General features: G+C 47.1%; 1 long non-coding RNA gene across 2 annotated transcripts; it reads right to left on the bottom strand.

The window, feature by feature from the left end:
* Positions 1-10,162: 10,162 nt before the first annotated feature.
* LOC123054204 (uncharacterized) lies at positions 10,163-13,423 on the bottom strand. 2 transcript variants are annotated; one of them, XR_006426083.1, is made up of 3 exons: positions 12,957-13,423; positions 11,229-12,889; positions 10,163-10,511 (listed from the first exon to the last, which is right to left on the bottom strand). It is a non-coding gene; the product is annotated as an uncharacterized lncRNA (long non-coding RNA). The 2 variants fall into 2 exon arrangements; XR_006426082.1 differs by having other exon boundaries at positions 11,229-13,423.
* Positions 13,424-27,329: the final 13,906 nt, after the last annotated feature.

Here is a 27,329-nt window from a genome sequence, read left to right as displayed (position 1 = left end):
GCCGCAGGCTGTTGGGGCCCGCGGCGCTCCACACTTGCCCTTCAGCTTCGCCTCGAAGCCAAGTCCGAGCGCGCCTTGGCCCGGGGGCTACTGTCGATGTTCTGGGAATGGGGGTCCCCAGACTTGCCTGCCTACGGCCCACGGCGTGGCTCTGCGAGTGGGCATGTACGGTCCATCTTCACCAGCAAGCGCTCAAGACCCTCGCGAGGGGCCAAGCCTCGCGAGGCGGACGACACAAGACCTCCTCAGGCGCGGCCTCGCCAAGCTGGCTTGCGAGGGGCGGAGAGATCAAGGCAAGGCAAACCTCGCGAGGTTTGCGTGTGAGCCATGACAACCAAGGCCAGGCGGGCGCTAGCGCGCAGAGTGTCCTTGTTTCCTCTTTGGTGCTAAGCAGGCGAGCGCAGGCGAGGAGTTCCGAGGCATTAGGCAAAGGTTTCCATATCAGTGCAATGAGACCAAGACGAGCAGGACGGCAAGATGGAGGTCACCGTGGAGCCCAAGACGGCGTCACCACCAGAGCCTTTAGCAGGGGAAGACTACTTTTGTCAGGATAAGCTGTACTAGCTGTCCCCTTTCAAATTGGTCATTGTTGGCTCCCTTCCCGCTCAATATTTGGGAGGAGGACTAGGGCCTCTATAAATAGGGCTAGCCACCACAGTAGGAGGCACGTTGAACTGAGTCTCAACTCACCTCACCTTGGACTAGATCCAGTTCATCCTCACACCCACAAGTTCACCAAGCACAAGAACACCTCTCCTCAGGAGACTGTTCTTCCCCTTGTACTGTTCATCCGCAGCCCAAGAGGCAATCCACCACCACTACACTGGAGTAGGGTGTTACACCACGACGGTGGCCCGAACCAGTATAAATCTTGTGTCTTGTGTGTTTTGAGTTCGTCGTGCCTAGCCTAGAGATTGCGAACTGTGTGAGGGCATGATCAGTGAGGGGGAGATCTTCGTGCGCACCCCAGTGTTCGAACCTTAAGGGTTTTGCTGGAACCCGAAATCCGACAGACACATTTTCTGATTTGGGTTCGAGCTTATCAGGTTGAAGCTTTTTCACATAAGCATCGCAGCCCCAAACTTTAAGAAACGACAACTTAGGTTTCTTACCAAACCACAGTTCATATGGTGTAGTCTCAACGGATTTAGATGGTGCCCTATTTAACGTGAATGCAGCCGTCTCTAAAGCATGACCAAAAAATGATAGCGGTAAATCAGTAAGAGACATCATTGATCGCACCATATCTAATAAAGTGCGGTTACGATGTTCGGACACACCATTACGCTGTGGTGTTCCAGGTGGCGTGAGTTGCGAAACTATTCCACATTGTTTCAAATGAAGACCAAACTCATAACTCAAATATTCTCCTCCACGATCAGATCATAGAAACTTTATTTTCTTGTTACGATGATTTTCCACTTCACTCTGAAATTCTTTGAACTTTACAAATGTTTCAGACTTATGTTTCATCAAGTAGATATACCCATATCTGCTTAAATCATCTATGAAGGTCAGAAAATAACGATACCTGCCGCGAGCATCAGCACTCATTGGACCGCATACATCAATATGTATTATTTCCAACAAGTCTGTTGCTCGAGAATGAAGTCTTAGTCATCTTGCCCATGAGGCATGGTTCGCAAGTATGAAGTGATTCATAATCAAGTGATTCCAAAATCCCATCAGCATGGAGTTTCTTCATGCGCTTTACACCAATATGACCTAAACGGGCACTATCGTTATTAAACTTATATCTTTTGGCTTCAATACTATGAATATGTGTATCACTACTATCGAGATTCAACAAAAATAGACCACTCATCAAGGGTGCATGACCATAAAAGATATTACTAATATAAATAGAACAACCATTATTCTCTTATTTAAATGAATAACCGTCTCGCATCAAACAAGATCTAGATATAATGTTCATGCTCAACGCTGGCACCAAATAACAATTATTTAGGTCTAAAACTAATCCCGACGGTAGATGTAGAGGTAGCGTGCCGACCGCGATCACATCGACTTTGGAACCATTTCCCACGCGCATCATCACCTCGTCCTTAGCCAATCTTCGCTTAATCTGTAGCCCCTATTTCGAGTTGCAAATATGAGCAACAGAAACCAGTATCAAATACCCAGGCGCTACTGCGAGCATTAGTTAAGTACACATCAATAACATGTATGTCAAATATACCTTTCACTTTGCCATCCTTCTTATCTGCCAAATACTTAGGGCAGTTCCACTTCCAGTGACTAGTCCCTTTGCAGTAGAAGCACTCAGTCTCAGGCTTAGGTCCAGATTTGGGCTTCTTCACTTGAGCAGCAACTTGCTTGCCGTTCTTCTTGAAGTTCCCCTTCTTCCCTTTGCCCTTCTTCTTGAAACTGGTTGTCTTGTTGACCATCAACACTTGATGCTCCTTCTTGATTTCTACCTCCGCAGCTTTTAGCATCGCAAAGAGCTCGAGAATTGTCTTATCCATCCCTTGCATATTATAGTTCATCACAAAGCTTTTGTAGCTTGGTGGCAGTGATTGAAGAACTTTGTCAATGACACTATCATCAGGAAGATTAACTCCCAGTTGAGTCAAGTGGTTGTGGTACCCAGACATTCTGAGTATATGTTCACTGACACAACTATTCTCCTCCATCTTGCATCTATAGAACTTCATATCTCTCAATCTGGGCATTTGCTTGAAATATTAAATTCAACTCCTGGAACATCTCATATGCTCCGTGACATTCAAAATGTCATTGAAGTCCCGGTTCTAAGCCGTAAAGTATGGCACACTGAACTATCAAGTAGTCATCAGCTTTACTCTGCCAGATGTTCTTTAACGTCATCAGCAGCATCTGCAGCAGGCCTAGCACCTAGCGGTGCTTCCAGGACGTAATTCTTCTATGCAGCAATGAGGATAATCCTCAGGTTACGTACCCAGTCCGTGTAGTTGCTACCATCATCTTTCAACTTAGCTTTCTCTAGGAACGCATTGAAATTTAACGGAACAATAGCACGGGCCATTTATCTACAACAACATAGACATGCAAAATACTATCAGGTACTAAGTTCATGATAAATTAAAGTTCAATTAATCATATTACATAAGAACTCCCACTTAGATAGACATCTCTCTAATCATCTAAGTGATCACGTGATCCAAATCAACTAAACCATGTCGATCATCACGTGAGATGGAGTAGTTTTCAACGGTGAACATCACTATGTTGATCATATCTACTATATGATTCATGCTCGACCTTTCAGTCTCAGTGTTCCGAGGCTATATCTGCATATGCTAGGCTCGTCAAGTTTAACCCGATTATTCTGCGTGTGCAAAACTGGCTTGCACCCGTTGTATGTGAACGTAGAGCTTATCACACCGGATCATCACGTGGTGTCTCGGCACGACGAACTTTCGCAACGGTGCATACTCAGGGAGAACACTTTTACCTTGAAATTGAGTGAGAGATCATCTTATAATGCTACCACCGAACTAAGCAAAATAAGATGCATATAGGATAAACATCACATGCAATCAATATAAGTGATATGATATGGCCATCATCATCTTGTGCCTTTGATCTCCATCTCCAAAGCACCGTCATGATCACCATCGTCACCGGCTTGACACCTTGATCTCTCTTGAAGCATCGTTGTCGTCTCTCCAACTATTTCTATCACGACTATCGCTACCGCTTAGTGATAAAGTAGAGCAATTACATTGCGATTGCATTTCATACGATAAAGCGACAACCATATGGCTCCTGCCAGTTGCCGATAACTCTGTTACAAAACATGATCACCTCATACAACAATTTATATATCATCACATCTTGACCATATCACATCACAGCATACCCTGCAAAAACAAGTTAGACGTCCTCTACTTGTTGTTGCAACTTTTACGTGGCTGCTACATGTTTAGCAAGAACCGTTCTTACCTACGCATCAAAAACCAAAACGATTTTTCGTCAAGTGTGTTGTTTTAACCTTCAACAAGGACCGGACGTAGTCACACTCGATTCAACTAAAGTTGGAGAAACTGACACCCGCCAGCCACCAGTGTGCAAAGCACGTCGGTAGAACCAGTCTCGCGTAAGCGTACGCGTAATGTCGGTTCGGGCCGCTTCATCCAACAATACCGCCGAATCAAAGTATGACATGCTCGTAAGCAGTATGACTATTATCGCCCACAACTCTTTGTGTTCTACTCGTGCATATAACATCTACGCATAGACCTGGCTCGGATGCCACTATTGGGGAACGCAGTAATTTCAAAAAAATTCCTACGCACATGCAAGATCCATCTAGGTGATGCATAGAAACGAGAGGGGAGAGTGTTATCTACGTACCCTCGTAGACCGAAAGCGGAAGCGTTATGACAACGCAGTTGATGTAGTGGTACGTCTTCACGATCCGACCGATCCCAGCACCGAAGGTACGGCACCTCCACGATCTGCACACGTTCAGCTCGGTGATGTCCCACGAACTCTAGATCCAGCTAAGGTCGAGGGAGAGTTTCGTCAGCACGACGACGTGGTGACGGTGATGATGAAGTTACCGGCGCAGGGCTTCGCCTAAGCACTGCAATGATATGACCGAGGTGGAAATCTGTGGAGGGGGGCACCGCACACGGCTAAGACAACTGTCAACTTGTGTGTTCTAGGGTGCCCCCTGCCCCCGTATATAAAGGAGCAAGGGGGAGGCCGGCCAGCCCCTAGGGCGCGCCCCCAAGAGGGGAATCCTACTAGGACTCCAAATCCTAGTAGGAATCCACCAAGAGGGAGAGAGGGGGAAGGAAGGAAGAGGGGGAAGGGAAGGAAAGGGGGCGCCTCCCCCTTCCCCTAGTCCAATTAGGACCCAAGGGGGGGCGCGGCCTGCCCCTAATGGCCTTTCCTCTCTTCCCACTAAGGCCCATAGAGGCCCATTAGTTCCCCCGGGGGTTCCCATAACCACCGGCACTCCGATATTTATTCGGTGACCCCCGGAACTCATCCGGTGTCCGAATAACATCGTCCAATATATCAATCTTTATGTCTCAACCATTTCAAGACTTCTCGTCATGTCCGTGATCACATCCGGGACTCTGAACAACCTTCGGTACATCAAAACACATAAACTCATAATACCGATCGTCATCGAACGTTAAGCGTGCAGACCCTACGGGTTCGAGAACTATGTAGACATGACCGAGACCCACTTCCGGTCAATAACCAATAGCGGAACCTGGATGCTCATATTGGTTCCTACATATTCTACGAAGATCTTTATCGGTCAAACCGCATAACAACATACGTTGTTCCCTTTGTCATCGGTATGTTACTTGCCCGAGATTCGATCGTCGATATCTCAATACCTAGTTCAATCTTGTTACCGGCAAGTCTCTTTACTCGTTCCGTAGTGCATCATCCCGCAACTAACTCATTAGTCACATTGCTTGCAAGGCTTATAGTGATGTGCATTACCGAGAGGGCCCAGAGATACCTCTCCGAAACACGGAGTGACAAATCCTAATCTCGATCTATGCCAACCCAAAAAACACCATCGGAGACACTTGTAGAGCGTCTTTATAATCACCTAGTTACGTTGTGACGTTTGATAATACACTAAGTGTTCCTCCGGTATTCGGGAGTTGCATAATCTCATAGTCATAGGAACATGTATAAGTCATGAAGAAAGCAATAGCAATAAACTAAACGATCATAGTGCTAAGCTAACGGATGGTCAAGTCAATCACATCATTCTCTAATTATGTTATCCCGTTAATCAAATGACAACTCATGTCAATGGCTAGGAAACTTAACCATCTTTGATCAACGAGCTAGTCAAGTAGAGGCATACTAGTGACACTCTGTTTGTCTATGTATTCACACATGTACTAAGTTTCCGGTTAATACAATTCTAGCATGACAAATAAACATTTATCATGATATAAGGAAATAGAAATAACAACTTTATCATTGCCTCTAGGCCATATTTCCTTCACTTACATCCTTCCTTCATCCATCGTAAGATAACCCAAAACTTGAAAACTTCAATCACACAAAACTCAACAAAACCTTTGTGAGATCTGTTAGTATAAGAAAGCAAACCACTACTATAAGTGATGTATCAAACTAATTCATAATTTTTTGTATTATATCTATTGTATTCCAACCTTTCTATGGCAAAAACTCATCAAAGAAAACCATAGAGCCATCGAAATAAGAACACAACACAAAGAAAACAGAATCTGTCAAAACAGAACAGTCTGTAGCAATCTGACTTTAGCGAATACTTCTGGAACTCCAAAAATTCTACCAAATTAGGACTACTAGGGTTATTTGTATATTAATTTATGCAAAAAGAATCAGGGCAAAAGCTCTTTTCTGTTATTTATGAAAATTATTTTCGTGAGCGCAAAGTTTCTGTCTTTTTCAGCAAGATCAAACAACTATCACCCAAGAAGATCCTAAAGGCTTTACTTGGCACAAACACTAATTAAAACACAAAAAACATAATCATACCAGCAGCATAATTGTTCAAACACACAAGAACAGAAAGCAAAAAGCAAAAATAAATTTTATTCATTGGGTTGCCTCCCAACAAGCGCTATAATTTCACGCCCCTAGCTAGGCATAAATTTTCAATGATGCTCACAAAAGATAATATATGAAACACAAAGAGAGCATCATGAAACATGTGACAAACACATTTAAGTCTAACATACTTCCAATGCATAGGAATTTTATAAGAAAAGAAATTATGAAGATAATAAATATATTTCATATGCGAAGGAGATGAATAAAACACTGACAATTTCAACATAATGAGAGGTAATTTAGTAACATGAAAATTTCCACAACCATACTTTCCTCTCTCATAATAATTACATGTAAGATCATAATCAAATTCAACAATATAGCTATCACACAAAATATTCTCTTCATGAACCACATGTATGCAAAGTTGACACTCTTTCAAAATAGTGGGATTATTTTTAGATAAAGTTGACACTCTTCCAAACCCACTTTTAATATTATCGCAAACATATTCATCATGAGGCCTAAATAAATTTTCAAGATTATAAGAAACATCAACCCAATCATGATCATTGCAACAAGTAGTGGACATAGCAAAATTAGCATCCCCAAGCTTGGGGTTTTGCATATTATTAGAACAATTGACATTAATAGAATTTATAGTGAAATCATTGCAATCATGCTTTTCATTCAAGGAGCTATCATGAATCACTTCATAAATTTCTTCATCACAATTTTCAGATTCACGAATCTCAAGCAAAACTTCATAAAAATAATCTAGTGAACTCAATTCACTAGCAATGGGTTCAACATAATTGGATCTTTTGAAAAGATTAGCAAGTGGATGAGGATCCATATTAATTGATTTTTAGCAAGCGAAGATGCAAGCAAATAGAAGACACATGGCAACACAAGCAAACATGAGATCTAATGAGAAAACGGCGAATGAAAAAGAGGGCCGATAAAATGGCAAATTTTTGTGAAGTGGGGGAGAGGAAAATGGCAAATAATGTAAATTGCGAGGAGATGAGATTTGTGATTAGGAACCTGGTTATGTTGAAGATCCTCCCCGGCAACGGCGCCAGAAATTTCTTTTTGATGTCGCTTGAAGCTACGTCGGTATTTCTCCAAAGAGGAAAGGATGATGCAGCACAGCGGCAGTAGGTATTTCCCTCAGATATGAAAACAAGGTTATCGAACCAGTAGGAGAACCAATCAACACAACGTAAACAGTCCCTGCACACAAATAACAACACCTCGCAACCCAACGTGTTAAAGGGGTTGTCAATCCCTTTCGGGTACGGTGCCTCAAACGATGCGTGGACGAGAAATAAATTGTAGTAGATTGAATAATAGATCGCAAATAAAATAAAGTGCAGCAAAGTATTTTTGTATTTTTGGTTTAATAGATCTGAATAAAAAGTGCAAATAAAATAGATCGCAGAGCAAATATATGAGATAGAAGACCTGGGGGCCGTGGATTTCACTAGTGGCTTCTCTCGAGAAAAATAGCAAACGATGGGTAAACAAATTACTATTGGGCAATTGATAGAACTTCAAATAATTATGACGATATCCAGGCAATGATCATTACACAGGCATCACGTCCAAGATTAGTAGACCGACTCCTGCCTGCATCTACTACTATTACTCCACACATCGACCGCTATCCAGCATGCATCTAGTGTATTAAGTTCATGGAAAAACGGAGTAATGCAATAAGAACGATGACATGATGTAGACAAGATCCGTCTATCTATGGCGGTAGATATAGATCCCATCTTTTTATCCTTAGTAGCAAGGATACATACGTGTCGGTTCCCTTTTTGTCACTAGGATCAAGCACCGTAAGATCGAACCCACTACCGGGCACCTCTTCCCATTGCAAGATAAATAGATTAAGTTGGCCAAACAAAACCCAAATATCAGAGAAGAAATACGAGGCTATAAGGGATGATGCATATAAGAGATCAAAGAAACTCAAATAACGTTCATGGATATAAAAAGATATAACTGATCATAAACTCGAAGTTCAGCAGATCCCAACAAACACAACGCAAAAAGAGTTACATCATATGGATCTCCAAGAGACCATTGTATTGAGAATTCAGCGAGAGAGAGAAAACCATCTAGCTACTAACTACGGACCCGAAGGTCTACAAAGAACTACTCACGCATCATCGGAGAGGCACCAATGGAAGTGGTGAACCCCTGTGTGATGGTGTCTAGATTGGATCTGGTGGTTCTGGACTCTGCGGAGGCTGGATGAATATTTCGTCGACGCTCCTGGGGTTCTGGTATTTTTGGGGTATTTATAGAGCAAAGAGGCGGTCCGGGGGGCACCCAAGGTGGGCACAACCCACCAGGGCGCGCCTGGTCCTCCTGGCGCTCCCTGGTGGGTTGTCCCCTCCTCGGGACTCCCCCCAGGTGCAACTAGGGCCCAACTTGTTCCTTCTGGCCCATAAAAAATCATCATGGAGTTTCGTGCCATTTGGACTCCTTCTGATATTGATTTCCTATGATGTAAAAGACATGGAAAAAAACAACTTGCACTTGGCACTATGTCAATAGGTTAGTACCAAAAATGATATAAAATGACTATAAAATGATTATAAAACATCCAAGGTTGATAATAAAACAGCATGGAACAATCAAAAATTATAGATACGTTGGAGACGTATCACTCCTCAAGCCATAAGAAGAATGGGGATTGGTCAAATACTCCCCATTGAGGAACCCCTTGTAGCCGAAGGAGAAGGACAATGCTCTACTCAAGTGGAGCCATCACCTACACTAGGCCCACACGCTTCCGAAGAACAAAATGAAGGCCCTCAACCTAATGAACAAGATCAAGGGCAAGATCAACCCCATGGAGGGGGTGATGTGCCAAATGATGCCCAAGATCAAGTTCATGCCTCCAAGCGCGTTCAAGGTCAAGAGCAAGCTCAAGATGGTGCTCAAGATGTGCAAGATCAAGATCCAATTCAAGGTCAAGAGCAAGCTCAAGATCAAGAGCAAACTCAAGACCGTGATCAAGATGTGCAAGATGATCCTCAAATTCCCATTGAGGAACTTTTGGGGCGCCGTGCCACTGAAGTGGCTTCCAAGCTAAAGCATCAACATGTCATGGAGAATGTGCTTGGAAGCTTGAGCAAAGGGGTAACTACTCGCAAACAATTGTCAAACTTTTGTGAGCATCACACGTTTATTTCGTGTGTTGAACCCCAAAACACTACTAGAAATCCACATTTTACCTAGGGCCATATACCCTAGGTGAAATGCAAAAAACCATAGGGAAAGACTTTACCTAGAGCTTGCCCTAGGTAAAGAACCCTAGGTGTAGTATAGTCGGGAAAGAGCTCTTTCCCTAGAGTGCATGAGGAAGCCCTAGGGAAACCATCTTTACCTAGGGGCACAAACCCTAGGGAAAGACTGTAGGGTCCATCTAAATTGTGCCACCCTGCAACTTTCCCTATAGTTCTTTCCCTACCAGATGTTTGAATAATACCCTAGGGATACATCATATTCATATCTTCCCTGTACAAATATGAAATTTGAATATAAATTCATATCAACCATAATTCAAATAATTAAATCAGAGCAAAATTTTGAATTTGTAAATCACATCCAAAATTCATCATACACCACATCAGATTCATAATCAATGAACACATACATCAGATATGTAGTCAACTAAAGGCCAAATTCAAAAAATAAGCTATGACAAGTTAGTCGTTGCAACTAGAACACTGTGACCAACATGTACAAGCATTGTTGGTCACGCCGAGTATCAAATAAACTTGTTACAACATGCTATCTATACATGCACCCGACATCATTAACTATCAAGAGGTTGGCTTCCGAGGAGTGACAAGCTGAGGTAGTTCCAGATGCATTATCAATAAAAATCCAAACATCCCTGCAACACCAGCGTCAGGCTCCAGAATCAAATCTTGTGGAGAAGCATCCAGAGTGACATTATGGTCCTGAAATTATGATGACAAGCAGTTTAGCACATAGTTATAAGGCGGGTATTCTGGTAGAATTTTGGAAGCATAATTACAATGTGCACAATATGGACAGGACAAGAGAATGTAATCCCTCCCCACAGCACACATAGCCCTGGCAATAATATGATCATGCTTCGCACCGAAGCAGCAGAACCATACATACCACCACACATAAAGCTTTGCTCATCGCAAAAGCAGGCATTTGAACATCAGAATTGCAGGAACATACAAAGTTTGTATAATCCGAAGTTAATTTCAGAAAAGTTACATGATCTGCATGTTGCTAAGCACACAAATTTAGTGGTTCTTGGCTCTTTTCAAGGATCTGCAAGACAAGGTCCCGGTTGTGAAAACATACATGTCCAGTTAAGTGATGTGTTGTGTACCCACTACTCAGATCATGCTTACTCTGTTCTACAGGAAAAATGAAGCAAAGGAAAGGATAGCTCTATGGATTAGTGTTCCCCTAGTTCTGTAAAGCTTCAGCTGAATTTGAGCCGCAGAAAAAGCAGAAGAAACTAATCAATCAAAATATACTAACTCTATTGATGTGGTTTTCATAGCTCTGAATTACAATAATAGAGGTAAAATAATTTTCTCATATTTCATTGGATGTTGATTTTATGAATGGAAACGAATTTAAGCAAATCATCACTCTAAAATCTATAACTGGCTGAAGCAAAATGGTCTTACATCCATGCAAGAGCTCTTCCCCTATGAGATGCATGTACATATGCTGGTGAATCTGTATCCCAAGTTGATGTTGCTTCTCCAAGCTAGAAACACCAATGTAGCCTTTAAACATTCATCGGTACCTTTAAATCACAAAAACATTCAGTCAGGAAATATGTTTTAAGTTAAAAAATATGTTTTAAGTTAACAAAATGGGATCATTAGAAGGAAGATTGTTCCAGTAACCATCGCGATTTCCCTGAAAAGATAGGATATAGAATACCTATCAACAACTTTGGTTGCTTTGCCCACACAAACAAGCAAAAATCTAGTTGACATAGTATCCAGAGTACTAGCATGCAACGGCAGAGCTTCACAGGGGCGAACCTGGGCGGTTGCCTCCCAGCGAAAATGAAAAAAAATAGTACCAGGTAGTAGTACTGCACACTACAACCCATAAGGCACAGTTATCACATCCTTCTCACGCTCTGCATAGGAGACAAACAAGCAGCGAAACAATACTGTAGCGCGCCTTCTACTCTTTTGTCTAGCGCGGACTTTGCGACCGGTGACGCGTGAGCATGGGGTCGGGGAGCCAGAACACAGGCCACTGGAGCTTACTAGCGTTGGGGCCAGATGCCAGAGGCTGGTGGTTAGAGCTCCTGGGCTCGTCTAGTCGCGGTCGTGCTTAGGCATCAGGCCACTGCCGGTGTCATGTACAAGTGAGGCTATGAGCAGCAAGAGCAGTCTAGCCTCACTCTCCCCACTGGGAATTTAATCCTGCTATACTGAAGTGCCAAGCTTGTGTTTTCTACTTCGAAGATTATTAAGACAATGCTACGTAATATGTTGGAAGATGATTTTTTATCCAGTAGCTTATGTTAAGCACGGAGAGTAAAATCACAGTCAACAATTTCTTATGCAATTTAGGAGCGGGAAGAAACAAAGAGCTGATCCTTAGTGATTAACTCAATACTACATATTTATTTAGTATTTTGGTTCAGTTTCATTTGTTACCAAGTAGCTTATATATAATTAATGTTAGAAATGTATTTTGTAAGGTAATGTGGATAGGATCAATGTAATTATCTATGTTCTCAGTATTCTGCAAAATCAAACTTGTTTAAGTGGATGGCGTCCGCATATCCGTGAGTGACCGCGAACAGAAAAAATAATCTAAGAGGGTTGTTAAACTAACAAAGATTAATGCAATTTTTGCTTCGCGGACATGCAGATGCCTCCACTTGCATCCCTTATACGTGTATTTGTATTTGATTTTTTGTTTTACCTTCACCCCTCCTAAGATTTCTTTCAGATCCGCCACTGTTAGCATGGACAACCTGCATCATAGTAGCCATATATCTGTCTTTAATTCTGAACTTGAACTTAAAAGATTTACCCACTAGATCTTGTATGTGAAAATGCTACTTTTAAGTTCTAGATCTGGACATAACGGGCACGCTGAACATCTAAATTGATAGACTTGTAAGCTCTGGATCTGGAAACGTGCAAGCGGAAACACCTAAATGAATAGACATGTACTACTAAACCTACATGAGCGGATGTGCAAAGGGGAAACTGATATTCTGCCACAACGTCAAGCTAGCCGAGAGCAGTAGTGAAGTAACCTATGCATAATTTCTTGACAAGCAAATCACAGAGACGAGCCTCGCTTCCAGGATCTGCACACGGAACAAATCAGAACATATACAGCTACCTAAACCAGAGAGCGAGAGACAGGGAGAGAACCTTTGGAGAGAAGTCGAGGTGGTGGGCGCGATCTTGATCTAGCGGGGAGGTGGATGCCGTTATCCTTGCCGTAGTGCTCGAGGGGCAGGAGAGGAGGGGGCGGGGGCGGTGCAGAAGAGTATGGGGCCGTCGGGGAGGAGCTCGCCGGGGACGTAGTGTCAGGGTGGTGCTCGTCAGGGACAACCGCGTCGTGGGGGAGCTCGAGGTGGCGTTGAGAAGGCGACGGTGGCGGCAGTCAGATCTGCGAGAGGACATCGTGCCCACCGCCGGATGGTCCGACTCGGTCACCGATGTTGGGGAGAAGGGGAGGAAGAGGCTACGCGGTGGAGCAGGGCCGGTAGGGGCGCGACGGGGTGGTGGCGCACGGCGGGCCATGCGATGGGGCCATGGGGAGATGAAGATTGAGGAGAGAAGGATGGGGGGTTTTCTCTGGCGGCGGGCGGCGGCGAAGGCTTGAGGCACGGGTGAAGGAGACCAAATTTAGCCAAAAAATTTGGCACTGCGCGCCCTTTCTCCCTTTGCTATCTCACTGCAGAATGGGCCCTCATGCGCAGGGGCAAATAAAAGGCGTGCGCCGTCGACGCGGGAGGCCATAGCTTGGTGTTTTTTCGGGGTGGATGGTATGCACGTGGCACCAGTACTTTGGGAAATTTTATTTTCCAGTTTTTTTGCAGCAAAATTGTCTTTCCCTAGAGGGGCACTATTCATTACTTTTCTTTCCCTTGAGGAGATTAATAAGCTCTAGGTGAAGGCCTTGGCCCTAGGTAAAACGTAGATTTCTAGTAGTGAAAGGTACATGAGGCACTTGATGATGAGGATTGGCTTGAAGCAATGCACGATGAACTCAATGACTTCGAGCGCAATATAGTTTGGGATTTAGTGCCAAGGCCATCGGAGGAACATAATGTCATTGGAACCAAATGGATCTTCAAGAACAAGCAAGATGCAAATGGTGTGGTCATTCGAAACAAGGCAAGGTTGGTGGCACAAAGCTACTCCCAAGTCGAGGGTGCCGACTACGGTGAAACCTTTTCCCCCATTGCTCGTCTTGAATCAATTCGCATGTCGATTGCTTATGCTTCTCATCATGACTTTAAATTGCAACAAATGGATGTGAAAAGTGCATTTCTTAATGGTCCTTTGAATGAGTTGGTATATGTCAAACAACCTCCGGGATTCGAGGATACCAAATTCCCCACTCATGTATACAAACTCAAAAAGGCGCTCTGTGGCCTTAGGCAAGCCCCACATGCGTGGTATGAGCACCTTACCGAGTTGTTGCAAGATCGTAGGTTTGAAATTGGGAAAATCGATCCCACTCTTTTTACTAAGAGGGTCGAAGGGGATTTGTTCATATGTCAACTATATGTTCATGATATTATCTTTGGTTCTCCTAACAAATCTTTCAATGATGAGTTTGCCGCACTAATGACCGAGAAGTTTAAGATGTCTATGATGGGAGAGTTGAAGTTCTTTCTCGGGTTTTGTCGGGGATATACCCTGCGGCGTAACCCGGCTGGAATGTATAACCCGGCCGGACTGGACGACTCACTAAGTGACCCGCCCGAGCCTGGCAACTCATGGGTGACCCGGCGAGCGGGTCAGAGGAACGACAAGACCCGGTGGCCCGGAAGGCGGTTTATGGAAGGCCGGCTTATGTTACGGTGGGCCGGTTTATGAGGAAAGCAGAAGGAATATTATCCTACAAAGGAAGCAAGACTAGGACTCCACTTGCAATAGAGTAATCCTAATCCAACTAGGACTAGTCATGTAAACCGCCCCTTCAACATATATAAGGAGGGGCAGGGCTCCCCAAAGAGGGACAAGCAACAAGAAACAATCTCTAGGGCTAGACACAAAGAGCCGGCTTACCGGCGACTCTCTCATGAGCATAATGAGACCTAACCACAAACAGCATGTAGGGCTATTACCGGATGATGTTTCCCGGGGCCCGAAGCTGTCTAAATCCTTGTCTTGTGTTGCGTCTCTCGATTCCGCCCAACCCCTCTCAAGCTACCACAAAGATGCGTTGGCCTCGCGACTAAGTCCTGACACTAAGGACATCTGCCGTGACAATTCCACGACAGTTGGCGCCCACCGTGGGGCCTGCGCACGATGGTGATGAGTTCTTGGAGGGATCTCTCCGAGGGATCGAGGAGTTCGTGATTTTTGGATCAAAAAGTGACGGTTCAGAAGGATCTATGTCAACTCCGTGTGATCAGTCACAATTGAAAGTTCAAACAAATCAGAGTTAAAAGTGTGCCGCCGGTCGCTGAAAAGATGTCGAGTTGACGAGACCGAGAGATAAACCAAAGTTAGATCGATTTTGGAGCACTGGCAGCATTCAACAGTGGAAATCGGATCAGGAAAAGGAAAAGATGACCACGACCAGGAAGTGGATATGGCCACGATTCGGAAGTGGATATGGCTATGACGCGTTTTCCCCTCGCCGGTGTGCCTCGTCACCGTATCTCGTGCCGCCTCCGGCTCCAAACCGCCGGCCGTCTCCGTTCCAAGCCTACTTACCCCCGGCTGAGAACCGCCTGCACCGTGCCTCTCCAACCCGCCGTCGTCGCGGAGTGCCTTTATTCTGCTCCTACGGTTACGGCGGTGTTCAAACCTTCGTGTTAAATCACCATCTCTGCGTTGCTGAGTCGCCGGTGATACAGTGGTTTATTTTGACTCCAACCTGTTGCCTCGCAGCAGCTGAGAGCCGCCGGGCCTCATCCCGAACGCTTCTCCGATTCTCCGACCTCGCCTGAAAGACGCCGCCGCCTGGAGTTGCCCCTGTCAAGCCAAGTCGCTCTGCTTCGACACTCGCGGCCCTGACCAGCACCGTCCCGCGCCACGCTCCGTCGAGTTCAGCCCCGCCTCTGAGTCGCCTGGAGCCGGCCCCGCCAGGCCGCGTCAGGCCGGCTGCCCGCCTCTGCCACTGCTGGCGGGTCACCTGCCATCTACAACTGCTACAGCAAAAGGGCGGCCACCCTGTCGACCCTGCGGGCGCGCCCCTGTTTCTGCCGCACCTCGCTCCGAGCCGCCGGCCGTCTCTGCCTTACTGCCTGGCCCGTCGCTCCTCCGCACACTGCCTGGTCTTCGCTTCCAGCAGCAGCGTGAGCCGCCTGACGCGCCAAGCCGCCGCTCGAGCGCCGCCTCCTGTACAGGCTCACCCTCCGTGAAACCGTTTCTGTTGAACTGCGGCTGCCGCCTCCTTTGCGTTGAGTCATCCTCGTTGCCACCCCGGCGCACTTCTGCTGCGCTCCGTGCGTGCGCAGTCGCGACCCGCTCGTTTCCACTAAAGTCACTACTGCTTTAGATATGTATACACGCGTGAGAAGAAATCGGGCGAAGGAGAGTTACTGGTTCCTGTATTCTTTCCTCCGGCTTTTGTGGTGGCCACTGCTGCTTCCATGTTGATCAAGATAAGTCACGTCAACTACTGGTACTACTTAATGCATGTGAAGATCAAGGATAATGTACGCCTTGGTTACTAGTGTTACTACTGTTGCTACAGAAGCACTAATATTAGTTGGCTGATCTGGTACTAATTGCTGTGAACTGCTACGTCCACTGCATGATACTACCAGGTGCCATCTGCCTTATCTACTTTTTAATGTATATATTAAATCTCTTTAAAAGAGCAATTACTCTGTCTTGCAATATTTCATGCAGGACAATTATTTATGACAAAGGTGATGTTATACTGCGGGTATGGAACACGCACTGGCAATGTTCTGCACCAGCGTTTTATCCGTGCCACACTACCTGATAAACGGACGTGCGCAAGTCGCCGCCCGTGTGGCCCAGTCTACATTAACTCGCCGGGACCGCGCCCGCGGCTAACTCGCCCGTCCACGCGGCTTACCGCGCCTGCGATCGACTCGCTGTCCGCACCGGCTTACAACGCCACGGTCGACTCACCCGTCTGCACCGGTTTACCACGCTGCGGCCGGTTCACCCGTGAGCGACTTCAACTTCACCTAGCAATCATTAATTTCATGGCGGATTATTTCCGGCCTGGCACATCAGGTGATATCCATCTAAAATATATTTTATTGGTACATATTATTTTTGTCAAAGAACAGTTTACCTTTGCCTTGGTCTGCAATATTGTTATGCAGGACAATTGTTCACTGCAAAAACTATGGCTGTGTCATGGATGTATAAACTCGCGCCACCACTATAAATGCGCAGTATCTTATCATGCCATCAAGCTCGATGAATATATGTGCAAACCGCCATTTTGCAGACCGGTTTACGTCAATATGACGTGGCTAATTCGCCCATCCACGCCGGTTTATAATACCGCGGCCGACTCATCTGTCTGTGCCGCCTCTGAAGCCGCGGTCGTCTTTGTCGCCCGTCTCTCGCGGCCTGGTCTACATCAACACACCGGGCCGCACCCGTCTGCATGAGCTGTTTATTGAGTATGAGCAAGTCACAGCTTGGGTAGCCCGGTTTTTCTTCCAACAAAATTGGAGGCAAATTATCATGTATTATCAGCCGTCGTCTGCACTGGATGGTTCAAATGGGCAGGCGCACAAGTCGCCGCCACTACAGTTTGGTTAACTTCAAACAGCCAGTTGGAAGGGACCATTGGCCGAGTTGCTGACACGGCTCATACAGGATCATTTATAACCCGCCACAGTCACCTCAACCTTCTGTGGATTCACATCGCGCTATCAACACCAATGACATACACCTTATGCTATAGTCAATATGGAGAATCTCAAAGCCAACTCCTCGAGTCGTCTTGAGACTCGGGGGCTACAATGATATGACTCGGCAGCATTCGTCGGTTTCAATGCATTCAAGAATTCCGGGTCATTGGAGGGAGAAATATTTCGGTCCCGGAGGCTACCGCCATATTGGTGAAAAAGTTTAAAGGCCGTCAGAAAATTTCCGGCTTAAAAAGAAGGATTCCGGTTTAGATCCGGCTCAAGAGACTTGACATCTCCCACAAAGCACTGAAGCTCTTAATATCCGGTTTAAAATCCGGTTCAAGGGAAATTTATCTGCCACAAAGTTTTGAAGCTCTCAAATCCGGTTCAAAATCCGGTTCAAGGTAAATTTGTCTATCACAAAGCTTTGAAACTCTCAATATCCGGTTTTTCCGGTTCAAAAAGAATTTATCTCTCGCAAAGTTTGATTTCTCAGGAAAAATTAAAGGGACCAAAAAGAGTCTTTACAAAGCACAACCCAAACATAGGTACCCTGCTTTAATGACCATTGGGAGCTGATCGTATTCGAATTTAGCTTAACCCTTTTGGTGTGACCCTGATCGTATTCGAATCAGAGTTGTTAAATATTCTCATGATCACTAGGGGGCTTCCTGTTCAAACATAGGTCGTATTCGAACCAAAGAGAACATAGTTGTCGGTACCCTCTTGATCGGCACACTGCCGAGCTCACTAGGGGGCTTCTTGATCGTATTCGAATCATAGTTCAACCCCTTTTGGGAACCGACGTGGATCGTATTCGAATCAGCGTCGTTAAACAACTCTCAAGGTCATTTGGGGGCTTCCTGTTCAAACATAGGTCGTATTCGAACCAAAGAGAACATAGCTGTCGGTACCCTCTTGATCAGCAATGCCAAAGCCACTGGGGGCTATATGATTGTATTCGAATCTTAGCTTAACCCCTTTGGGACAGTTTTTTGATCGTATTCAAATCAGAAGCCTCAAATTTTTTGAAGTCTCTTTTGCAAACAATTTTTGGATTTTATTTGAAGCTCTTTTGATCATATCTAAAGTGTATATGAGTGGTTGCTATTTAACCCGGTTTGCCTTTGGATGATAAGTCGCCATCATATGACAATCATAAACATTTGGAAGTCTTGATTTCTAAAGATTGGGTTATCACCCTTACTGCACAGGTCACATAAACCGACAGTGAAAATTCAATATCACAGGTATAATATTATTATTATAGTTATGTTTCAAAGTTATGATTCATAACAGGCTTATCTGTGACTCCTTGTTACACATCAATGGTTATATGTGAGATATTATGACCCGCCCTGCGATAAACCGCCAAGGGATCTTGTGATCTAATTATGTGCAGGATAAGACTACATTTGGGTGGTTACCCACCCTGGTTTTTGACGTTAAGTCGCCAGGGCATATGTTGTTTAAACTCTGCAGGATTTACAGAGCTATGACTTACATAAATGATTAAATTCAAGCCCATCATCATAGATTAAAATTGGTGTCTCAAAATGGTTATCAATTCTTGTTTTCTCAAAGGCTATAAGCCGCCGGGTTGTACAAATTCCAGCTTACAATGGAGGCGTATTAAATCGCCATCGGCCAAGAGCCGCCGGGTATTTAAACTCTGGATTGACTTATCAGCAGATGAGGTATTCAAAGTCGCTTTGGCACAATGGCTATTATTTTATCAATGGATATGATTTATTCTACAATGGAAAGAATAGTTCCGAGTCGCTGCAGGCTTACGACCCGGCACTTGGGGGCTACATTATTTAAATTGAGATCGCATCAAATATGCAAGTCCCATGTCACTGCCAGCATGCACCATGGCACTTGGGGGCTAATGTAAAGACATTTTTTGCTCAACTTATTGAAGACCCGACTCATCACATTGTAATGAGCCGGCCCATGGGGGCTACCAATTGCTCCTGTCGAAAATTCAAGGTACACAAGCCTTAATCTATTATATTGAAAGATCCACTACTCAGTTGGTAGAGTACAAAGCTCTTAACCTTGTGGACGTGGGTTCAAGCCCCATGGTGGAGATTACATCATATGTTGTTATTATCAATGAATCATATACAAAGTCCCAGCTCGGTAATATCTTACTGACCCGGCCCTTGGGGGCTACACGTTGCTAGTCAAGTTTACATGATCATATTTACAAAGTCCCTGCTCATTATTATATAATGACCCGGCCCTTGGGGGCTACACTGGTTGAAGTTTTTATGAGCATAAGGCAATTACAAGTCCCAGGTTGCTGCAAGCATGACAACCCGGCACTTGGGGGCTACATATGTGGACTATTCAGTTTATGACTAATGATTGAGATGAATAACCCGGTTTTCTTCAAGGTTGCAACACTTATATTGAAGCAAGTCTTAAGTTATCACTATGTTCTCCTCTTAAGACTTGGGGGCTACAGGTGATATGCATATAAGGGAGAAAAAATCTTCAAATTCTCAGTTTGGAGCAGACCAGATTGACCCGGTGTTTGCAACAAGCATGACCCGGTGTCACCAATAATAATGACCTGGCGTCGGCAATAGTTATGACCCGGTATTATCAATATTTACAAGACGGTAATTTTGGCAATTATAACTAGCCAGCCTCTACATCTTTAAACTGGCAGATCACCAGATGAATCTTGAGTCTAAGATGTTTATTAAGCCGGAGTTTTGGAGACCGATTCAAATGGATTCTTTATTTACAAAATATCTTCTGCAAGCAAATTGATTATGAAGCTGGTCTATTATTGTCTCGGATTTTTCAGAAGGAAGAAATGACAAGGACTTAAGGATGATCCAGTGCCGGTTTATAAGAATATTTAAACCGGAGCACAACCCGCCAAATTTGTTCTTGTGTTTATGTTGCAGATCAGTTTAACATGGATAAATCCAAATTAAACTGTGGGCTAATGTCGGGGATATACCCCGCGGCGTAACCCGGCCGGACTGGATGACTCACTAAGTGACCCGCCCGAGCCTGGCAACTCATGGGTGACCCGGCGAGCGGGTCAGAGGAACGACAAGACCCGGTGGCCCGGAAAGCGGTTTATGGAAGGCCGGCTTATGTTACGGTGGGCCGGTTTATGAGGAAAGCATAAGGAATATTATCCTACAAAGGAAGCAAGACTAGGACTCCACTTGTAATAGAGTAATCCTAATCCAACTAGGACTAGTCATGTAAACCGCCCCTTCAACATATATAAGGAGGGGCAGGGCTCCCCAAAGAGGGACAAGCAACAAGAAACAATCTCTATGGCTAGACACAAAGAGCCGGCTTACCGGCGACTCTCTCATGAGCATAATGAGACCTAACCACAAACAGCATGTAGGGCTATTACCGGATGATGTTTCCCGGGGCCCGAAGCTGTCTAAATCCTTGTCTTGTGTTGCATTTCTCGATTCCGCCCAACCCCTCTCAAGCTACCACAAAGATGCATTGGCCTCGCGACTAAGTCCTGACACTAAGGACATCTGCCGTGACAATTCCACGACAGGTTTGAAATCAAGCAAAGAAGAGAAGGAACTTTCATCAACCAAGCCAAGTACACCCAAGACATGCTCAAGAAATTCAAGCTAGATGATGTCAAACCGGTCAAGTTTCCAATGCCCACCAAATGCAAGCTTGATAGTGATCCCAATGGTAAAGCGGTGGATCAAAAGGTATATCGTTCCATGATTGGATCCTTGCTTTACCTTTGTGCATCTAGACCGGATATCATGTTGAGTGTGGGAATTTGTGCACGGTTTCAAGCCGCACCTAAGGAAAGCCACTTTGTGGCGGTCAAGCGAATCTTTCGATATTTGGCTCATACCCCAAACTTTGGCTTATGGTACCCAAGAGGAGCAAGCTTTTATCTCATTGGTTACTCAGATTCGGTTTGGGCGGGAGATTGTGTGGATAGGAAGTCAACTTCCGGAGGGTGTTAATTCCTTGGTCGCTCTTTGGTGGGTTGGTCTTCAAAGAAGCAAAATTGTATATCTCTCTCATCCACCGAGGCCGAGTATGTAGCCGCCGCAAGCTGTTGTGCACAATTGCTATGGATGAGGCAAACTTTAAAGGATTATGGTGTCACTTGTAAAAAAGTGCCTCTTCTATGTGAAAATGAAAGTGCTATCAAGATCTCTCACAACCCGGTGCAACATAGCAAGACGAAGCATATTGAGATTCATCATCATTTTATTCGAGATCACATCCAGCAGGGAGATACTGATATCATATAGATCAACACTCAAGAGCAACTAGCGGATATTTTCACGAAGCCTCTAGATGAAGCAAGATTTCGCGAGTTAAGGCATGAGCTAAATATCATTGATTCGAGCAATGTGGCCTGAATCTAGGCACACCCCACCGCACTCATCATTATGTCTTGTTCTAGATGTAGGCATGGACAAAGGGGGAGTATTCTTCTCTCAATGAACTCTTCCTCCCCCCACTATGCATAAATTGATCACATCTTTCACATTAGCCATTTTGATGGTACTTGTGCTTCAAAGATGAGTTTTGGTCATGGGCCCAAGGTAAAAATCTCCGCGGTGCCATACCATTTGACTCAAACATAGGTGGCCTCGGCCACCGCCCTCTCTTTGAGAGTTGTGTGGTTTTCTTGTCCTCTCATGGGTATTTTTCTTCCCTTGGTTGTGCCCTACCTTTGTGTTTGCTTCCTCGCCGCTTCATGTGTTATCCTTGTTTGAGCTAAGACTATTTTCGTTCTAGTCTTCGAGTTGTTGGCTGGGCGGTACTACCGCTGGGGGCCCGTGGTACTACCGCTTATTGACATCAAGTGGTACTACCGCCCGCCCGAGCGGTACTACCGCTGCGGGGCGAGACTGGTGGGTATGTTGGGGCAGGGGGAGTTTCTTTCTCCCCCATACCCATTCACTCGACCCTCTCGTCTTCTTCGTGCGCCAGCGACGAACTCGCCGCGGGAGGGCACCGGTGGGCCGCCTCCTCCGGGCCGTCTTTCACCTTTTCCTCCGGTGGGATCAATCCCCACCCCTTCCTCTAGCCATGGATGCTGGTATTGCCCCCGATCTCTTTCTCTTTGCTTCTAGGTTTAAGATCTAGTCTTTAGGGGCAATAGGCTTTGCATTCATCGATTTTTCGCCAAATCGAGGCTTGAGTAGGATGGTGAAGGCTACTAGACTATTTGGATTGATGTTTGGTAGGTTTATTTTTGAATTTGGCATCCCGGCAGTACCAGATTTGGCCGCGGCCGTAGGAAAACCACCGTCCCCCGCCTGGAGTGGTACTACTGCTCCCCTGGAGCGGTACTACCACTTCCAGATCACGGTACTACCGTTGGATGTCAATTTCCACCATACTCGTACCAAATGTTGATCCTTGTTGCTTCTTTTTCTGGTGGCTTATGCTCGTTCTCTCGTGTTGTTTCTTGTGTTCGTGTGTTTGGTTCCAGGTGATGGTCCTTCGGAGCATCCTGTTCGTCGTATCAACCCCGGGCGTACTGGATCTGTCAGATCACGGGTTCCGGCAAAACCCTCAAGGTTCGAACTCTGGGGTGCGTGCAAAGTTCTCCCCCTACCGATCCACGTCCTAGCTTGCTAAGATCTCACGGACGAACTCAACGAACTCACAACACAAGGGACACAAGATTTATACTGGTTCGGGCCACCGTTGTGGTGTAATACCCTACTCCAGTGTGGTGGTGGTGGATTGCCTCTTGGGCTATGGATGAACAGTTACAAGGGGAAGAACAGCCTCCTGAAGTTGAGGTGTTCTTGTGCTTGGTGTGTGGCTAAGGATCAGCTAAAGATCAGATCGAGATGCCTGATGTTTAGTTTTCTCTTGATTAGTTCGAGATCGAGATGCCCTCTACGGTGGTGGCTAGTCCTACTTATATAAGCCCTAGTCCTCTCCCCAAATATTGAGCAGGAAGTGAGCCAACAACAGCTAATTTGAAAGGGGACAACTAGTACAGCTTATCCTGACAAAAGCGGTCTTCGCCTGCAAAAGGTTCTGGTGGTGACGCCGCCTTAGGCTCCATGGTGACCTTCGTCTTGCCGTCCTACTGGTCTTGGTCTCGTTGCACCGATATGGAAACCTTTGCTTGACGCCTCGGTACTCCGCGTCTGCGCTTGCTTCCCCAGCGCGAAAGGGGAAACAAGGACACTGCCCGCGCTGGCGCCCGCCTGATCTTGATCGTCATGGCTCACGTCACGAGAACCTCACAAGATTTGCCTTGCCTTGATCTCTCCGCCCCTCGCGAGCCAACCTGGTGAGGCCGCTCCTGAGGAGGTCTTGTGTCGTCTGCCTCGCGAGGCTTGGCCCCTAGCGAGGGTCTTGAAAGCCTTGCGGACGAAGATGGGCCATACGGGCCCACATGCAGAGCCATGCCATGGGCCGCAGGCAGGCAAGTCTGGGGACCCCCATTCCCAGAACACCGACAGTAGCCCCCGGGCCCAAGGCGCGCTCGGGCTTGGCTTCGAGGCGAACCCAAAAGTCAAGTGCGGAGCGCTGCGGGCCCCAACAGCCTGCGGCCCTGGTCGACGCGTGGCCGTTGATTGGACATGGGCGTCTCCGCTTCCCCACGCTGCCTCGGCAACTGCCCGACTTGACAAGTCCCTGCGACATGCAAGGGAAAACCATCATTACCTGTGATCATGGGGGGCGCTGGTCGGCCTTCTCTTGCTATAAATGGGGAGGGGGGCAGAGCCCCCGAGCTCTCGCCGCGCCCGGAGCAAGGCAGCAGCGTCCAGCCACCGCCGTCGCTGATCTGGATGGGGTTGGCGCCGGCCTCCCGTGGCCCACTGTTGATGACGGCGTCGGCCACGAGAGGGTGTAGATAGGATTCCCCTAAGCTCTCGTCTTTTGTTCCCTGTGAGGAATCAAGAAGTACCCCGTGGGGGTGTGTAAAGGGTCTGTAATGTCTTTTGTTGATACTATCCTTGTTATGAAAATCTCCGAATGCATGTTCTGTTTAGGCTCGGTCTCCCCTTTCCGACCTTGCGACGGCTCGTTGCTCTACGCTGACAGGTCCCGGTCCCCAAGCAAGCTGCAGCCGTCACAGGTATGCCAGGTCGCGTGCCGTGGTCAAGGACAGGAGGTGATCGGCCCGAGGTCTAGTAAGAGCCCCTGAGGCGCGATGCTCAGGAGGTCCCCTTTAGCACTCAAGCAGCCGTGGTAAGGTAAGAAAGGGAGGCGACGTTGCCACAACAGGGCTGCGGCGAGCGTGACCCTTAGGCTCCAACGATTAGCTGATCTGAGCGCGAGACTTATCTTGGCGGTCTGGGGTCGATTCCTTGCGATGCGTCGTGTTAATGCGTAGCTAGGACAGGTCCGTGCGAGCCTCCCCCTCTTCTCCATGCTCTCCTTCATGCCCTACGTCCTCAGGTCCCGGCCCTCGAGCGAGCTCAGCCGCCGCTGGTATGCCAGGTCGCGTGCCGTGGTCAAGGCCAGGGGTGAGGGCTGGAGAGCCAGTAGGAGGTCCTGAGTCACGATGCTCAGGAGCCCCCCATTTAATGCGCAAGTGGATTGCATGGGAGAAGAGGGAGCTTGCGGTGCCGCCTGCTGTCATTCTCATGAGATTCCTGCAAGCTAGCACCATGCCTCGTGGAGGCGTTCAATTCACGTTTGATATTGTGAGAACAAAATGTCTTGTAATAGTTGCTTTGAGATTTTGCGATTTTCTTCCTATTTGCTTTATGTTCTGCATCGGCAGAGCCCGGCCCCGCGCATACCTCAACCGCCGTTGGGCCGACCGGAGACCAGGACGGACCAAGGAGTGAGGGGCTACGTGACCAGTTAGGCTCTTGAGTCGCGATGCTCAGGAGTCCCCCTTGACGCGCAAACAGCTTGTAGGAAGGATACGCGAGGATAGGTTAATGTTCTATGTCGGCAGGGCCCGGCCCCGCGCATACCTCAACCGCCGTTGGACCGACCGGAGACCAGGACGGACCAAGGAGTGAGGGGCTACGTGACCAGTTAGGCTCCCGAGTCACGATGCTCAGGAGTCCCCCTTGACATGCAAACAATCTCCATACCTCTGCCCTCGCCGAGGCTTGGCTCGGGAGGGGCGTGCGACGACCAGGTCCGGGAGACCTGGTTGGGTGGCGTACGCTTGGGCGTGACCCGAGCGCAGCCCCCGTGCCCAGCCCCTCGCGTGACTCTCCCGAGGGGAGGCGTTGCGGTGAGGCCGGACACTGAGCTCTGGGGCTCCCTGAGGTTGATACGGCCGTGAGGCCGCCCTCAGTTGTTTATCACCAGCGCGGAGCATAGTGCTTCCGCTTGTACACGGGCATAGCCGCTCCTCGGCAGTGTCGATGGCCAGCGCGGAGCATGGTGCTTCCACTTGTGCGTGGGAAGGGGACTCCCTACTGCGGAGAGCCCCCGGGGCGTGTACAGCCCCGCCCTGACACATGGCTTGCACAGCAGGGCTAGACGAAGTGTATCTGGGCACTCGTGAGCCAGCGCGGGACTCACGAGGCCCTACCTCAAGGCGGGTTGCGCCTGGTCTTGGTTTTTGTTCGCTGTGCTGGTCCTGCGAGGTGGTCAGACAACCTGCGCCGAACGAATCTCCTGAGGTTATCGTGTGAGAGGGCCAAGCACCAATGGCCCCAGGAGGTGATGTGAACGGGGCCGGCCCGCCAGACAGAGCTCAGCCGTTGGATTTATCGACGCTGCAGGGACGGGCCCGAGCACAGACGCCATGCTTAACCTACTCACGCGAAGGATCCTGAAGAAAGACAGCCAGCGCGCGGCTCCCACGATGGGTGACGATCAAGGAGATAATAGTCATAGGTACATTAGGCATGGAAAGCAAACTGGCTTAGGTAAAGGCAGGGAAGATACACGCCACTAGGTCAGGGCCTAGTGGCTTGGGGATGATGCAGCCCGAGGGGCGCCCCCAGCAAGGTAAGCTAAAGACATGAAAAAGGTGTTGGGGAACGTAGTAGAAATTTAAAATTTTCTACGTATCACCAAGATCAATCTATGGAGTCATCTAGCAACGAGAGAGAGGGGAGTGCATCTACATACCCTTGTAGATCGCACGCGGAAGCGTTCAAAAGAACGGGGTTTGATGGAGTCGTACTCGTCGTGATCCAAATAACCGATGATCCTAGCGCCGAACGGACGGCACCTCCGCGTTCAACACACGTACGGAGCAGGGACGTCTCCTCCTTCTTGATCCAGCAAGGGGGAGGAGAAGTTGATGGAGATCCAGCAGCACGACGGCGTGGTGGTGGAAGTAGCGGGATCCCAGCAGGGCTTCGCCAAGCGCAAGCGGGGAGGAAGAGGTGTCACGGGAGGGAGGGAGGCGCCAGGGCTTGGGGTGCTGCTCCCATGCGCCTCCCCACTATATATAGGGGTGGAGGGGGCTGGTTTCTTGCCCTCCAAGTCCATTGGGGCGTTGGCAAAGGTGGGGGAAAGAAATCCCATCATTTCCCTTCCCCACCGATTGTTATCCCCCCTTTTTAGGGATCTTGATCTTATCCCTTTGGGATATGATCTTATTCCTTCTAAGGTGGGATCTTGGTGCGCCTTGACCAGGGGTGTGGGGCCTTGCCCCCACTAACCACGTTCATGTGGGTCCCCCCATGCAGGTGGGCCCCACTTCAGAACCTTCTAGAACCTTCCCGGTACAATACCGAAAAATCCCAAACATTTTCCGGTGGCCAAAATAGGACTTCCCATATATAAATCT

The sequence above is a fragment of the Triticum aestivum genome, chromosome 2D, assembly GCF_018294505.1.
Source record: "Triticum aestivum cultivar Chinese Spring chromosome 2D, IWGSC CS RefSeq v2.1, whole genome shotgun sequence".
Classification (NCBI taxonomy): Eukaryota; Viridiplantae; Streptophyta; class Magnoliopsida; order Poales; family Poaceae; genus Triticum; species Triticum aestivum.
The sequence above is the reverse complement of the archived record's forward strand: the minus strand, read 5'-3'. Positions and strand labels throughout refer to the sequence as shown.